This window comes from Manis javanica, chromosome 4 (genome assembly GCF_040802235.1).
Source record: "Manis javanica isolate MJ-LG chromosome 4, MJ_LKY, whole genome shotgun sequence".
Classification (NCBI taxonomy): Eukaryota; Metazoa; Chordata; class Mammalia; order Pholidota; family Manidae; genus Manis; species Manis javanica.
In genome coordinates this window covers 164,133,185-164,148,188 of record NC_133159.1, presented here as the reverse complement: position 1 = coordinate 164,148,188, position 15,004 = coordinate 164,133,185, and the positions used below count along the sequence as shown (strand labels likewise).

Genomic DNA, 15,004 nt, shown 5'->3' with positions numbered 1-15,004 from the left:
GAGCAGTCTGGCTTCAAAATCCTCGCTTTTGGCCACTACATAATGCTGCCATTTGGTGAATAAAACAAAGGATGGGTTTCGCATACAGAGGGACGCAAGAGGGCAAAAAAAGATAATGCATTCCGGGAAGAGAGCAGGTGGAACACATCCATACACACACGCACTGCGCCCCGCGTCACCTTTCTCTCCGGAAGCGCTCGCAGCTGTCCAGCACTAGCGCGCACGCGCGGCCGCCGGGGGTCGCACTAGGCTGAGAGAGGAGGGCGGGGCGTGGAGGAATGTCCCGCCTCCAGGGCCGAAAGGCGCCTGCGTCCGCTGGGCTCCGTTCTGGACGCGCATCCTCCTTTCCCGGCCTGTGCGCACCGGGTGGGCGTGGGAGGAGGCGGGGAACAGAGGAGGGGAGCGAGGGGGCGGGTGTCGCGGGAGGGAAGGAGCTAGCCGGAGAGCGTCGTCCTGAGAGGAGTGAGGGAGGCAAAATGGCGGATCGCTTCTCCCGCTTCAACGAGGACCGAGCCTTTCAGGTAAACGGGGCGTCGCCGAGGACCCGGAGAAGGCGCTGGCCGAGCAGGAACCTCCTCATCCCCCGCTCCCAGCTCTCTTTTCTTCCAGACTGTTCCGGCTTATCAACCGGCTCGCTCTTCTCCCGCCTCGGATTCCTCAGGGGGCCTCCCAGCTTGAGGCGAGGCCGCATCTCCTCTCACCCTGTGTTTTCATACCTTTTAAACTCACGCTGCCGCGTTTGCGGCTTTGGCCTGTTTGGGCTTCAGGTTTCGGAACTCGAGCCTGGCCGCTGCGTGGGGTGGGGGAGGTGCTCCCCTCTGGTCTGCCGGGCCTATGGAGGTGCAGGGCTGGCTCCCGGGGGGATAGCGGGCTGGGTGGGGAGGCCTTGGGGCCAGTGTTGCTGAGACCAGGGCTTCCGAACCCCTGAATTTTGCTCCATGGCCCTGCTTGGAGAGTCCTTCTTTCCTCACTGTAATAAATCCCTTTAGTTGTTGCTTCTTACATTTCCTCGAGAAAGGGTGCTTTGGTTATCAGACGCCTTCTTGATTAGTCAACTATAAAGATTTCCCCGGGTGTAAATGTTGCTGTTAGCAGGCCGTCAGTTGGCTTGGAAAGCATGTTACAGGACTATGGTTGATGGAAGCTTTGTCTGAAATCCTACTTCGAAAGAAAAAGCGTGATGGTGATGGACTTTTCAAGCTGTGATAAATAGTGCCAAAAGCTTGATTTTTTTCTTTCTTAAGTTGCAAATGTATGGAAACATGTCCTTGTGATGACAAGTATTATTTAGGAAAAAATTAAGGCCTGAATTCGAATAACTCGTCTTTCGGATGTTTAAAAAACCTTCCTGTTGAGCATTATAATCCGCAGCAATCTCGGCCACTAAAAAGGGATTAGTAGAGGTTGGCTATTGCTAGGGTAAAATACAATTTTAGAGTCTCAAAGAAACCTCTTGCATTACTACCGCATATCCTGGCAACAGGAATTTGGACTAGAGAATGAACACTAAAACTCAAAAGTTTTTTCCAGGTGCAGATCTTCCTCAAAAGAACACAGGAATACTCTAGATAAGGTTCAGAAGGCAGTTTGAATTCCCTGAGATGATTGGGTTGGTAAATAAACAGGTAAAGCAGTTAAACCAGCACTGTTAACGGTCTACTGCATGGAAGGTTTATCAGAAGTTTTGCAGCAGTAAGGGATCTGGAGGCTGTTGAAAACCTTGTGATCGTGCGTCTGCTGTATAGCTGCAGCATAATACAGGATCTCAAGGTGTATAAAGGGTATAATGCAGGTCCAGGGAAATTTGAAGCAGTTCATTTTAGGTATTTGGTCCCCGATAAAGGTGGTTTTTTTAGCGAGCATTTTAAAACATGAGTAGGCTGCAAAATGTGTGGGCTTTATTGGTTAATTTTTAGAGACATGTTTATAACTAAAACCCTTAAGTGCTTTATGGAAGAGAGGATTTCAAGGTGACCTAATAAAATTGAAAATAGGTAATCTGGACAATTAAGTTTTGAGGGAAAATGGCTGTCACCCATGGAATTTTAGCAGGCTTAAACAGGATTTGCAGGGTCTTGAAAGATTTTGAAAACTGGGTAGCAGAGTATAAATGCTGTTACTTGAAAAAATTGAGAAAGTCTTCCTTTTCAAATAAGATGACTTTTCCAATGCTTTAGTTGGGTTTATGTAAAACTTGCTTCAAGTCGCTGGGTATTCCTTTGAAGATAATGCATATGTGTTGTAATAACCAACTCCTGCTGCATTAGGCCAGCCTGGAAAATGTTGGCTTTTTAACTTCAGTTGTCCTAATACTATGTGTCAGTAGGATATTGGGAATGACAGACTTTCAGACAGTATGTTTAAAGCTTTTGTAAATTATTGTACTAATAGTTCTAAAAAACATTCATTTAAAAATACTCGAGTAGTAGTCTTTTCTGGATGTTTTAATAAAGGGAAAATACAAATTGATTTTTATCAGTGTCCTTTGATTTAAAGTTATTGGAGAGAAGTAATAGGATGCTTCTGTGTGTAGTGTATCTGAAACATTTTTTAAGGTCAGGTTATTAAAAATTAAATGTGGCCTCTTTTTAAGGTTTTAAGTGACAAATGAGGTGAAGTCACTGAGTACACTTGAAAACAAACCCTAAGTAGGTTTCCAAACACAGTGCATAAATCCTGTTGTTTTAAAACAGATCTTCTTATAGCACTGGAATTTTGGGGGGGCAATCTTCTCTGGTAAGTTCTAGATGACAATCATTTTCTTTGCCTTTTATTTGGCAAGATAATTTAGAATTATAGAATTTTATTCTTTGCCAATTTACCATTAAGTTCAAATTTTGGAGTTTTAATACTGTCTCTTGAACTGAGTCAAGAATTGGTACACTGTTAGATTGGTGAACACCTAAGCTTTCAGATGTGTTTTGTATAATACAGTGAGGAGTTTAACTGTATTATGCCACTCGAAGCACTTCCGAATATAAAGAGTGATCTTTATCAGTGTACATTAAAAATTTTTTGATGACTTCATTATAATAAACAGGTACTGTTCTGTAGGCTTTATGTGTATTATCTCATAATCTTCGCAATAACCCTATGAGTAGATATTGTTACTCCCATTTTCGAAAGAGTCAGCTGAGGCACAGAGTTTTAAATAACTTGGCCAAGTACACACAGTTTCTAACTGGCAGAGCCTGGATTCAGACTCTAGTACTTTGACTCTTGAAGCTGTGCTCCTGACCATTATCTCTGCTTGCAATTATGTTTTTATATAACTGTAGTTCAGTTATCAAATATGGAGGATAAACTTACAGGTCACAAAGAATTAATGAGTTTTTAGAGAGGTGTGACAGTTAACAGTTTTTACTCTGTTCTGTTCAGATTTGTTTTGGGTTCATCTTCCAAGGGCTTCTGGGGGAGGTTTCTGACCATCATTAGTTACACTGTGTCAAAGAGCATATATTGTTAACTGTTTCAGCTAAGATATTCTTCTGTGTAGCCTTGAAAGTGATATTTGATCTTTGGAAAGCTTTGTGAAATAGGCTGAAGTATTTTTTTTTTTTAATGTCTTAAGAGTTTTAACTGCTTCAAGAATCTGACCTGAATTTCTGAATGAGACATGATTTCTGCCTACATTTGCCAGATTAAGGCGTGTTTGTTGATAGATTGAAATGTTACACACAAAAACTGGAAAATACATAGGATAACTTAAGATAGAGATTATTTAGCACTTTGAATTATATGTTCACTAAAGAAAGTTTTATTTGTACAGTGATGTACAGCTCTAAAGTGTTAAGATACACTGTTTAGCATTATTGGCTGTGCAGCTGTTAATGGTGATGTAGCTGAATGCTAGTGAGGAAATGTTCTTCAGCTTCTGTAACTGCAGAGAACTGGTGACTTAAAGTACTTTGTCTTCCATTCTTTCTTGTTCTGAATGTCTTCATTAGAGTTCTGATAAAAAGGAGCTGTGATGATAGATCAAGGAATGGTGAAGTAATGGGAGAAACAAATATTACTGTAAAGGTCATAATAAAAATATAAAAAGTACCCAAGAACTTTTAAAATCTGTGTAAGTATTCATAATGGTAAATAGCAATAAGCAAGTCATGTATTACTTTTATGTAGTATGTTTGTAGGATTTCTCTCTGTGTTTCATGTATGTGACCAGGATGTGATAAATCTTAAGATCTTAAGTGAGGAAGTTTACAGTTTAAAAATATTCAGGTCACAGAAGCATGTTAGTAAATTTTCTGTGTGGTACTGTAATAGAGTTGGCATTCTATTGCAGACATGCCAGAGAAGACACATTAGCAGGTGTTCTAATCTCTGTTAACTGGGTCTCTCTCCCATTATCTGCCTGAGATGCTACTAGCTATGAAAGTCAGTGTCACCTTTGCTTGGATTGCTGAAACAAGGCAAAATCATTGCTCTTCCCTTTCCCATGCATATTATGATAGGTGGAAGGGATTGGAACAAGGTTTCAAAATAATGATGTATAGGTTTCAAAATGATGATGAATTGACATGATCATTAGCAAATATAAAGTTGTTGGTTACTACATGTTCTGGGGATCAAGAGTGACCAAATAAGGTCAGTATAAGGGAGGGCTACCTAGTGGTGATCTAAAGGGTACAGGGTATGTATCTAAGGCAAAAGGCTCTTAAAAACTTGGAACATGTCAAGGAATAATGTCACAGGAGAAAAATGTATACGTTGTATTGAAGGGAGAATGGGGTTGGCAAGACTGTGATCATGGGACTTCATGTGATGATGCACTGTTTTCAAAGTGGGCGTGGGGACCAAGAAGAAACAGATCCAAATATACTGTAAGGCTGATTATTACAGGGCTGTTCTAGTGCTGCAGCATTAGAGCAAAATAGGTGTCCCTGTTATATTCTTTCCTTTCATTCTGAGTGTGTCACATAATTCTCATTAGAGTACTGCAGAGGGATTATCATTTTCTCAGGTCTTTATGATAAGTTACATAATCTAAACTAAAATTTGTGACTTAAAAATTTATTAAAGCACATATATAATTAGCTGTCCTGATTGTGCTGCTTCATAGCTGAGATACATGTTCATTTATTTGGGTACATGGCAAAATGAAAAAAAGACTGTTGTCTTGATGTGGTCAGTATTACCATTTTCTGAAAAGAACAGGTTCATGAGATCTTGAATTTGAAACCCATGTAGAAGTTTCATTTTTTTCTTGTAAACCAGTAAGTTTCTACTATTTTATTAATGAAAATGGATTCCAGCTTGAGTTCTTCAATTCTGTTAAAATTTATTCCCTGAAACAACTTGGTTCTTTTGCTTGTGTGTGTGATATTAATTCTTTCTTCATATTAGCATTCCCATTTAGTATTAAGTGAAAGCTGACTCATGGTAATTACCAAAGGAATTACAAAAGACCACCATAAATACTGAAAGAAGGCATTGATTAGATATTGCAGTGAATACCAGAAGATGTTGCAGTGATCTTTCAGTTATAAGAAGTGAATTGACCATTTAACTGTGGAATTCTAACCAAATGTACTTAATGCGTATTGTATTAGTGCAAAAACTTAAATATGCCCATGGTGAAAGACAGAATATACTGTACTGTCAGGCTTATTTCTTTGGGATTTAACAAATACATTTAGCATTTTACACCTAATTTAGGAATGGATGAAGAAAAAGTTGAAGTTGCTTTGGCACTGTACATAGGTTAAGAGCACATAATGTTTTAGTAAGGACTATAGATAGTAAGAAATTAAAGTTAGGATCAAAACAGGCATTTCCTGTTACTTGCCTTAGTTATTCTTTTTACTGACGTTGTTGAGGTAAGATAAATCTTATGGGTGTCACGCAAGCAACCAGAGGTGTATTACAATTGGTCTCATCTCATGAAGTTCCAATTATTTGTTGTTCTTGCCACTCTTTTGGCAATTACATTGATTTCAAAAAGGAATTTCAACTTATCTCTGTAGTTTATAAAATTGAAATATAAAACAGCTCTCCATGTGTTAAGTTGTAATAGAAAAACAGTCATTGGCTCTGTAGCTTCTTACTATGCTGCTGGACAGTGACTTCAGTGGGGTGTGTAGGGGGGACTTGATAATATGGGTGAACGTAATAGCCTCAGTTTTGCTCGTGTGAAACCTTTATGAGATTGTATATCAATGATACCTTAATAAAAAAAGGAAAAAAATCAGTCATTGGTCATGTTTTGTGACTGGTTTTAAGTAATGATTGTTGGAAAAGTCAGTACTCATATCTTAACTGTTCATGTTAACAGTTTTTTCAGAGTTGAGGGAGTAGAGAGAACTTTTCATCCTTTTTGAGGCAGTATTGATAAAACAAGAAATTAACTTGTTAATGTGGGTGTTGACTATTGAAGATAATAATGCTGATGCTTGTGGATTGTATGCTGTAGAATCAGTAATTTCTCTTGTTGCTATGAGTAAAATTTGCCAGTTACCCTAAAAGAAAGGGCAGAAGTAGTTGAAAATTTAATTGGTTTCATACTACTTTAAGGTACTATCTGCACAAGAGATGCCAAGGGGTATATATACCTTCAGAATATTTTCTAGAAAACAAACTAATTTTTGGAAGGATTGTTAAATAAAACAATATTGGAATAGTGGTTGTACTAAGACAGATATATTGAGTACGTTGGTGGTGGGAGTTGGTTAAGAAGTAGTGTTTTTCAAGGAGCTTTTGTTCTAGAGAATAAAAGTAACAATAATTTGTTCCTCACCAGCATAATTATCAGATGGATCATATAGTTAGTAAATGCAAAATTGTAAGGAAAGGAGAAAACCCTCAAAGTGGGATGATTGGACGTGCCTTTAAGAAGAAGTCAGCTTTTAAGCTGGATCTTGAAAGATGGGATTGCATCCTTGCAAAGGAAAGGAATGGGAGATACTCATTTGGAGAAAATAGCTCCAACTGAAGCTCTTGATTTTTTCAGGACAATGATTATACAAGCCATTGGGCATAGGGAAAAAGTGAAATCTAGGGCTACAAAGATAAGTTTTATTTTAATGTTCTAAGTAGGAATGTACTAACTGTTTAAGGTATTTAAATGGGGTAAATATCAATGCAGTTTTTCTTACAGGAAGATTAATTTGGATACAGTTGTATTAAATGTGCTATACATACTGTTAAAACTGTGATACCCAGTCTCCACTAACCAGAGTTAATGTGAGTGGGGACAAGGGAGTGATTGTAATAATGGACTATGTAATTTTAAACTTGGTGAGGACTTCGGGGTGGAGGGGTAGGGGAATGGAGTGAAAAATTAGATCAGTGGATTGTAGGTTCTGATGGGGTTTTAAGAATTTTGGAGGTGCTAGAAGAAATGAACTGGAAAGGTAGAAGGTTGTGGTTGCAGAGCACAGTGTTTGAAATAGAGATTATAGAAGGATTGAGATGGTTGGTATTGACCATGAGAGTTAAAAGGCTAAGGGAGAATGGAGGACAGGATCATTATAGGGAAGGAAGTTAGGAACTGAGACTCCAGGATGTTCTAAAATCATCTAACTGGATGTCAGAATGATAATACTGTATAGTTGTGTACTTATTAAAGTGCCGTTATATACATTCTTATCTAATGCTTCTAGTAACTCAGCGAGGTAAATAGAATAGGTAGTAACTCTATTTTATAGATGAAGTAACTGAGGCCCAGTTACTAAGCTGAGTTTTTGAACTTTTATCTTCTGATTTCTTTTGAAGTGGGCTTTTTTTTGCAGAGGGGAGTGTTGGTATTGTGTACAGTAGGGAAAGCATTGCATTTTCTACCAGCTAAGTAACTGGTAGGAAATTGTTGGTATGCTTCTGGAAACATCTCAGTATTAATAAACTTAATTGGCTGTTTATGACTTCGTGCTGGCCGTTTCACTAAGAACAGGTATACCAGACAATTCATTCTGTTTCCCAAATATATTTTTGAGCGTCCATCTGTTAGAATGCATCATAAAATATAAGAAGAGAATATAAAATCAGTCTGTTTTGTTCATTTGTTTCAGTAAAAGAGTAGATGGGACAGGAGAATGGCACGTCTAGTAGACATTGTCAAACTAGGGTCCTATGAACTTATCCTTGACTATTCCAGCATCAAAAGTTGACTACTATCACATATAGTGATGATACTATCACCTGCTGTTTAAGTATTACATGCCAGGCCCTACACCAGGGCATTTTGGAGATATTTAAATAATCCCAGTCACCATCCAAACCAGATAATGGTATCCCTCATTTTACAGATGAGAAAACTGAGACTCAGAGAAATTGAGGCTACACAGTAAACTTAGATTTTTTTATTATTAAGGTATCACTGATATACACTCTTATGAAGATTTCACATGAGAACATTTTGGTTACTATATTCACCCATATTATCAAGTCCTCTCCATACCGCATTGAAGTCACTGTCCATCAACGTAGTAAGATGCCACAGAGTCACTACTAGTCTTCACTGTGCTACACTGTCTTCCCTGTGACCCCCCAACACACCATGTGTACCAATCATAATACCTCTCAATCCCTTTCTCCCTCCCTCCCCACCCACTCTCCCCCACCCTTCCCCTTTGGTAACCATTAGTCTCTTCTTGGGAAGTCGGTGAGTCTGCTGCTGTTTTGTTCCTCCAGTTTTGCTTCATTGTTATACTCCACAAATGAGGGAAATCATTTGGTACTTGTCTTTCTCCGTGTGACTTATTTCACTGAGCCTAACTAATACTGTCTAGCTCCATCCATGTTGTTGCAAATGGTAGGATTTGTTTTCTTATGGCTGAATAATATTCCGTTGTGTATATGTACCACATCTTCTTTATCCATTCATCTACTGATGGACATTTAGGTTGCTTCTATGTCTTGACTATTGTGAATAGTGCTGCAGTAAACATAGGGGTGCATAGGTTTTTTTGAATCTGAGATTTTGTTTCCTTTGGGTAAATTCCTAGGAGTGGGATTCCTGGGTCAAATGGTATTTCTGTTTTTAGTTTTTTTGAGAAACCTCCATATTGCTTTCTACAATCGTTGAACTAGTTCACATTCCCACCAACAGTGTAGGAGGGTTCCCCTTTCTCCACATCCTCGCCAGCATTTGTTGTTCCTTGTCTTTTTGATGTTGGCCATCCTAACTGGTGTGAAGTGGTATCTCATTGTGGTTTTAATTTGCATTTTTCTGATAATTAGCGATGAGGAGAATCTTACATGTGCCTATTGGCCATCTGAATTTCTTCTTTGGAGAAGTGTCGGTTCATATTCTTGGCCCATTTTTTAATCGGGTTATTTGCTTTTTGGTTGTTGAGGCTTGTGAGTTCTTTATATATTTTGGATGTTAACCCTTGTTTGTTTATGAATATATTCTCCCATACTGTAGGATGCCTTTTTGTTCTACTGATGGTATACTTTGCTGTACAGAAAGCCTGTTAGTTTGGCGTAGTCCCATTTGTTCATTTTTGCTTTTGTTTCCCTTGCCCTAGCAGATGTGTTCAGAAAAAAGTTGCTCGTTTACATTTAAGAGATTTTTGCCTATGCTTTCTTCTAAGAGTTTTATGGTTTCATGATTTACCTTCAGGTCTTTGATCCATTTCACAGTAAACTTAGATTTGAACCTTGATCTTTCCTAAGGTGTGCCTTTTCTTGTGGTTCCTGATTGTCTTGTGTAAATTCACTAGGCTTGTAAGACTCTTAAGCATCTGATGCCATTGTAACTCACTCATTGAGCTATTTTAAAGACTGTCTGGTCATTCTTTATTTTTATCCTTTCTCTTTTCTCTTTGTCCTGTTTCTCTGTAGTTTGTTCGTATTGTTTTCTGGACATGCTAGGCTATTTTATTACTGTTTTTGCATATGCTCTTACCTGTCTGGATTCCTACTAATTCTTCAAGCCTCAGTTTGATAACATCTCTGATAATCTTCCCTAGGCAGTTAACTGCTTCATTTTCCCATAGCACTTTGGTCATATTTCAGTAATAGCACTCTTACTAGTAATAGCAGTAAATAATACACAGTGCTTATTTCTCTGTTGGGTATTATCTCATAAAAACTCCTATTAGGTAGGTTCTATTATCCTCATTTTACAGGTGAAGAACTTACTCAGTTCACATAGCTAGCAAGTCAGAGAAGTAGCTTTCAGGTATTTCAGACTAGTCTCAGACTTTAACCACCCTGCTCTTTTTACCTCTCTTACTGTATACTTCCTTCTTATAATTTATCTCATCTCATGGATTTAGAACTCCTTGAATGCAGACTATCTTCTGTTTTTTTCATTTTTCTTGCTGAATCAGGGTCTGGCACCTAGAAATTGGTGAGATACTTGAATTAATGGTTGAGTAAAGACAAATATATAGGAAGGAAAGGCTTAGTAGAGTCTGACAAGAATGGCCAGACTTGGGGACTCAGCTTTCTGCTGTGCTGCAGATAATCTAGTTTGAACTAGCAGTTTCTGTGATATACTTTAAAGCCAGTTGAGGGGTAATTCAAGTATGGAGGTTGTGTTATGGATAGTTATACTCTCACTTTGTATGTATTTATATATAATTAACAGTCATCTTTTAGTTTTATTTCCGTTTGTGTAACAGATTGTAGATCACACTTGTTTATCTGTGGACTGGTGCAAAATTTTTGTCACATGTTTGGGTACAGCTATATTTTTATCAGCCAGTTGTTAAATAATATGCATTACTGTGGTCCCAGAAGAATTCTCAACTACTGACTCCCTACCTTTTTTATTTTATTTTATTTTATTTTTTAAATTAATGAATTAATTAATTTTGTTGTTATTAATCTACAGTTACATGAAGAATATTATGTTTACTAGGGTCCCCCCTTCACCAAACCCCCCCCACAAACCCCATTACAGTACTGTCCATCAGTGTAGTAAGATGCTGTAGAATCATCACTTGTCTTCTGTGTTGCACAGCCCTCCCCATGCCACCCCCCCCAACATTATACATGCTAATCATAATGTCCCCTTTCTTTTTCCCCACCCTTATCCCTCCCTTCCCTCCCTTTCTCCCCAGTCCCTTTCCCTTTGGTAACTGTTAGTCCATTCTTAGGTTCTATGATTCTGCTGCTGTTTTGTTCCTTCTGTCTTTCTTTGTTCCTATAGTCTTTGAGTTTGAGTGAGTCTCTTGTAAGCAGCATAGAGATGGGTCTTGCTTTTTTATCCATTCTATTATTCTGTGTCTTTTGATTGGTGCATTCAGTCCATTTACATTTAGGGTGATTATTGAAAGATATGTACTTATTGCCATTGCAGGCTTTAGATTTGTGGTTGCCAAAGGTTCAAGGTTAGCCTCTTTAGTATCTTCTAACTTAACTCACTTATTGAGCTAATTTAAACACTGTCTGGTCATTCTTTATTTTTCTTCCTTCGTATTCCTCCTCCTCCGTTCTTTATATGTTGGTTGTTTTATTCTGTGCTCTTTTGTGCTTCCTTTAACTGCTTTTGTGGGTAGTTGATTTTATTTTTTGCCTTTAGTTAGTATTTGGTTGGTCTGCTTTCTTTGCTGTGTTTTTATTTTCTCTGGTGACATCTATTTAGTCTTAGAAGTGCTCCCATCTAGAGCAGTCCCTCTAAAATACCCTGTAGAGGTGGTTTGTGGGAGGCAAATTCCCTCAACTTTTGCTTGTCTGGGAATTGTTTAATCCCTCCTTCATATTTAAATGATAATCATGCTGGATACAGTATCCTTGGTTCAAGGCCCTTCTGTTTCATTGCATTAAATATATCATGCCATTCTCTTCCAGCCTGTAAGGTTTCTGTTGAGAAGCCTGATGATAGCCTCATGTGTTTTCCTTTGTAGGTGACCTTTTTTCTCTCTCTGGCTGCCTTTAATACTCTGTCCTTGTCCTTGATCTTTGCCATTTTAATTATTATGTGTCTTGCTGTTGTCCTCTTTGGGTCCCGTGTCTCAGGAGTTCTGTGTGCCTCCATAGTCTGAGCAACTATTTCTTCCCCCAGTATGGGGAAGTTCTCAGCAATTATTTCTTCAAAGACACTTTCTATCCCTTTTTCTCTCTCTTCTTCCTCTGGTACCCCTATAATGCAGATATTGTTCCTTTTGGATTGGTCACACAGTTCTCTTAATATTGTTTCATTCCTGGAGATCCTTTTATCTCGCTCTGCATCAGCTTCTATGCGTTCCTGTTCTCTGGTTTCTATTCCATCTATGGCCTCTTGCATCTAATCTATTCTGCTTATAAATCCTTCCAGAGTTTGTTTCACTTCTGTAATCTCCCTCTGGACGTTTGTAATCTCCCTGCGGACTTCATCCCTTAGCTCTTGCATATTTCTCTGCAGCTCTGTCAGCATGTTTATGACTTTATTTTGAATTCTTTTTCAGGGAGACTCGTTAGGTCTGCCTCTGCAGATCCTTTCTCAGGTGTTGTTTGAACTATCTTGGACTGGACTAAATCTATTTGCCTTTTCATGGTGATAGCAGTGGCTGTAGGCAGCTTGCGGGTGTGTCAGCTGGGAGAAGAAAGTCCTTTCCTGCTTGCTGGTTCCCTTGCCCTTCCCCACTGCCTTTGATGGTTACCTGCACTCCTGGAGCAGCCACCGGGTGAGTCCCCTAAGCTGCTGTGGGCAGGGTCTCTGTCAGAGCAGCACGGAGCCCTGCGAGGAGTGGCAGGCACGCCAGGTGTGCTCCTCCGTGCTAGCAGCGCCCCTGCCAGGCAGCTCTGTGCCAGCAGTGGCCTTTGGGTCTGCCCTGGGCAGCTGTGCCTTGGGCTGGGATTCTGGTCAGCTGCTGGGAGTGCGCCTGCTCCCTCTGGCTCTGCTGCAGGTGCGCGCGGTTCTCTACCGGGCTCCTCTGGCTCCACTGCTGCTGGTGTGCGCGAGCCATGCCTGGGCTGTTCGGTTGCACTGCTGCGGGCTCGCACAAGCCTTTCCTGGTCCCCTCCTGCACCGTTGGCACATGTATCTGCTCCCAGTCCCTTCTGGCACCGCCATCCCTGGCACGCACTGCCACTCTCCCGCTACTGGGCCGGTGTGTCGGAGTTCACACCAGTTGGAGGAACGACTGGCAGGTTGCTTAGTGCCATGAGGGGCTTCAGAGCTGCACTGCCTCCCCAGGATTTAGGGCACCTAAGTTTCCCCAGGATTCCCAGCTGCTGGCTAAGTGTGCCAGGACAACTTCATCCATCTATGGGGTCCCTGTCTCTTTAAGACTTGCAGAAAGCACTCGCTTTTCTTTTGTCTCAGGGGCACCAGTTGCGGGCAACTGCCCACAGGTTTTGCTTTTCCGTTTCTCTAATATCCAGCACCCCGTGAACCTTGTGTCTGCGTTCGAGGTGCGGATTTCTAGAGCTGGTTGTTTAGCAGTACTGGGCTTTCACTTCCTCCCCATTCCGACTCCTTCCTTCCCACTGGGTTTTGGGGAGGGGGAGCATTTGGGTCCTTCCTGGCCGTGGCTTGTATCTTACCCCCTTCGTGTGATGTTGAGTTCTCGCAGATGTAGATGTGTCCTGGCTGTTTTACTGCATCCACTGGTGTCTCTTTTAGGAATAGTTGTATTTATTGTATTTTCATAAATATATATGTTTTTGGGAGGAGATTTCCTCTGAACTACTCACGCTGTCATCTTCCCGTGATCTGAACATTTATTTTTCTTTGCTAAAAAATGTTAGGATGACAGGAGGAAAGGTACCAGTGTGTGCAAACAGCCATTGGTCTATTGCAAGGGATGCTGAGGGACTTCAAAGAGTTTTTTTCATAACTGCTATCAGGTCCAGGGCTACATGCCTTCAAATATTATTTGCTCACAGGATATAAAGCTAATCCTCATAGAAATGCTGCAAAAAAATGTATCTTTTTCAGATGACACATTTTTAGGAGACTGAGGTTCAGAGATGTTAAGTACAATGGCCAAAGGTCACAAAGGTTAGTATGTGACCCAGGTAAATTTTGAATCCAGGCCTATTTGCTTCCATGCTACACCATATGTAACTGAAACCAGGACCAAAATTCCCCTGAAAACTTAACTTGTGACTAGGACATATTGGATCTAGATCTGCGTCTTTTACCAACTAGCTCTGTGACTTTGAAGAAACCACTGTAATCTGTTTCTCAGTTTCTACACCTATAAAATGGGGTTACTACCACTAGCATTTATAAAGCAGGTGTAAAAGTTCTTTGAAAATAAAAACACATGTGCAAAAAATAAACATCATCTTGATACGTTTCTTACCTTTCTCACATAGGTCACCAGTTCTCCAGAATAATACTGCGACACACTGAGGAGGTCAGGGCTATTTGCTTGATTAATACGAAGAAGGGGAAGATCAAGGGCAGAGGCAAGCTGGAAGAAAAATCACATATACACGTTTCTCAAAAAGTCCTAGAAATCTCTTTCTTTCCAGGAATAGTAACGTACAACAATGCCTCTGGGCTTTACTCAGACCAAAGATCACTGAACTTATCAATGCCAATTAATGGTTTCTCACAACAATATAATTAAAAAAAAATGTCATCTGGATGACAGTGCTTCTCAAGTTGTGGTCCCTGGACTAGCACCATCAGCATCACCTGGGAACTTGTTAGAGATGTAGAGATGCCAGTTCTCACGCCCCACCCTAGACTGACTTAATCAGAGACTGACGGAGAGGCCCAGCAATCGGCTCTAACAAGACTTCCAGGTGACTCTGACACCCCTCAAGTTTGACAGCCTCTGTGCTATGGTAGACAGCTGCTCGTCTCTCGGTGCTACGGTAGACAGCTATTCGTCTCTGGAAAAATCAGACGTCTTGGTTGATGAGACTACTGTACTGAGTACAATCTAAGACATCATGGCAAATAAGAAGTGCCATTCATTACTTTATGCATTATTCACAAAGAAAAAACATGTTGACAATTCAACTAGGATATTCCATCAATTATAAAGCGTAACCCCAATTAAACATGAAAGAAAGTGTACCTCAGAACTGATATTCATGGTAATTCCATCAGAAGTCGCTGAGTAAATTATTTGTTCACCTATCACAAACTGCAATTACCTCGTGAGCAAGGGCC

General features: G+C 40.1%; 1 long non-coding RNA gene across 2 annotated transcripts; it reads left to right on the top strand.

The window, feature by feature from the left end:
* Positions 1 to 257: 257 nt before the first annotated feature.
* Positions 258 to 14,978, top strand: LOC140849305 (uncharacterized). Of its 2 annotated transcripts, none has more exons than XR_012131049.1 (2): positions 258 to 355; positions 14,197 to 14,978. It is a non-coding gene; the product is annotated as an uncharacterized lncRNA (long non-coding RNA). The 2 variants fall into 2 exon arrangements; XR_012131048.1 differs by lacking the exon at positions 258 to 355 and adding an exon at positions 3,657 to 12,557.
* The last annotated feature ends 26 nt before the right edge of the window (positions 14,979 to 15,004 follow it).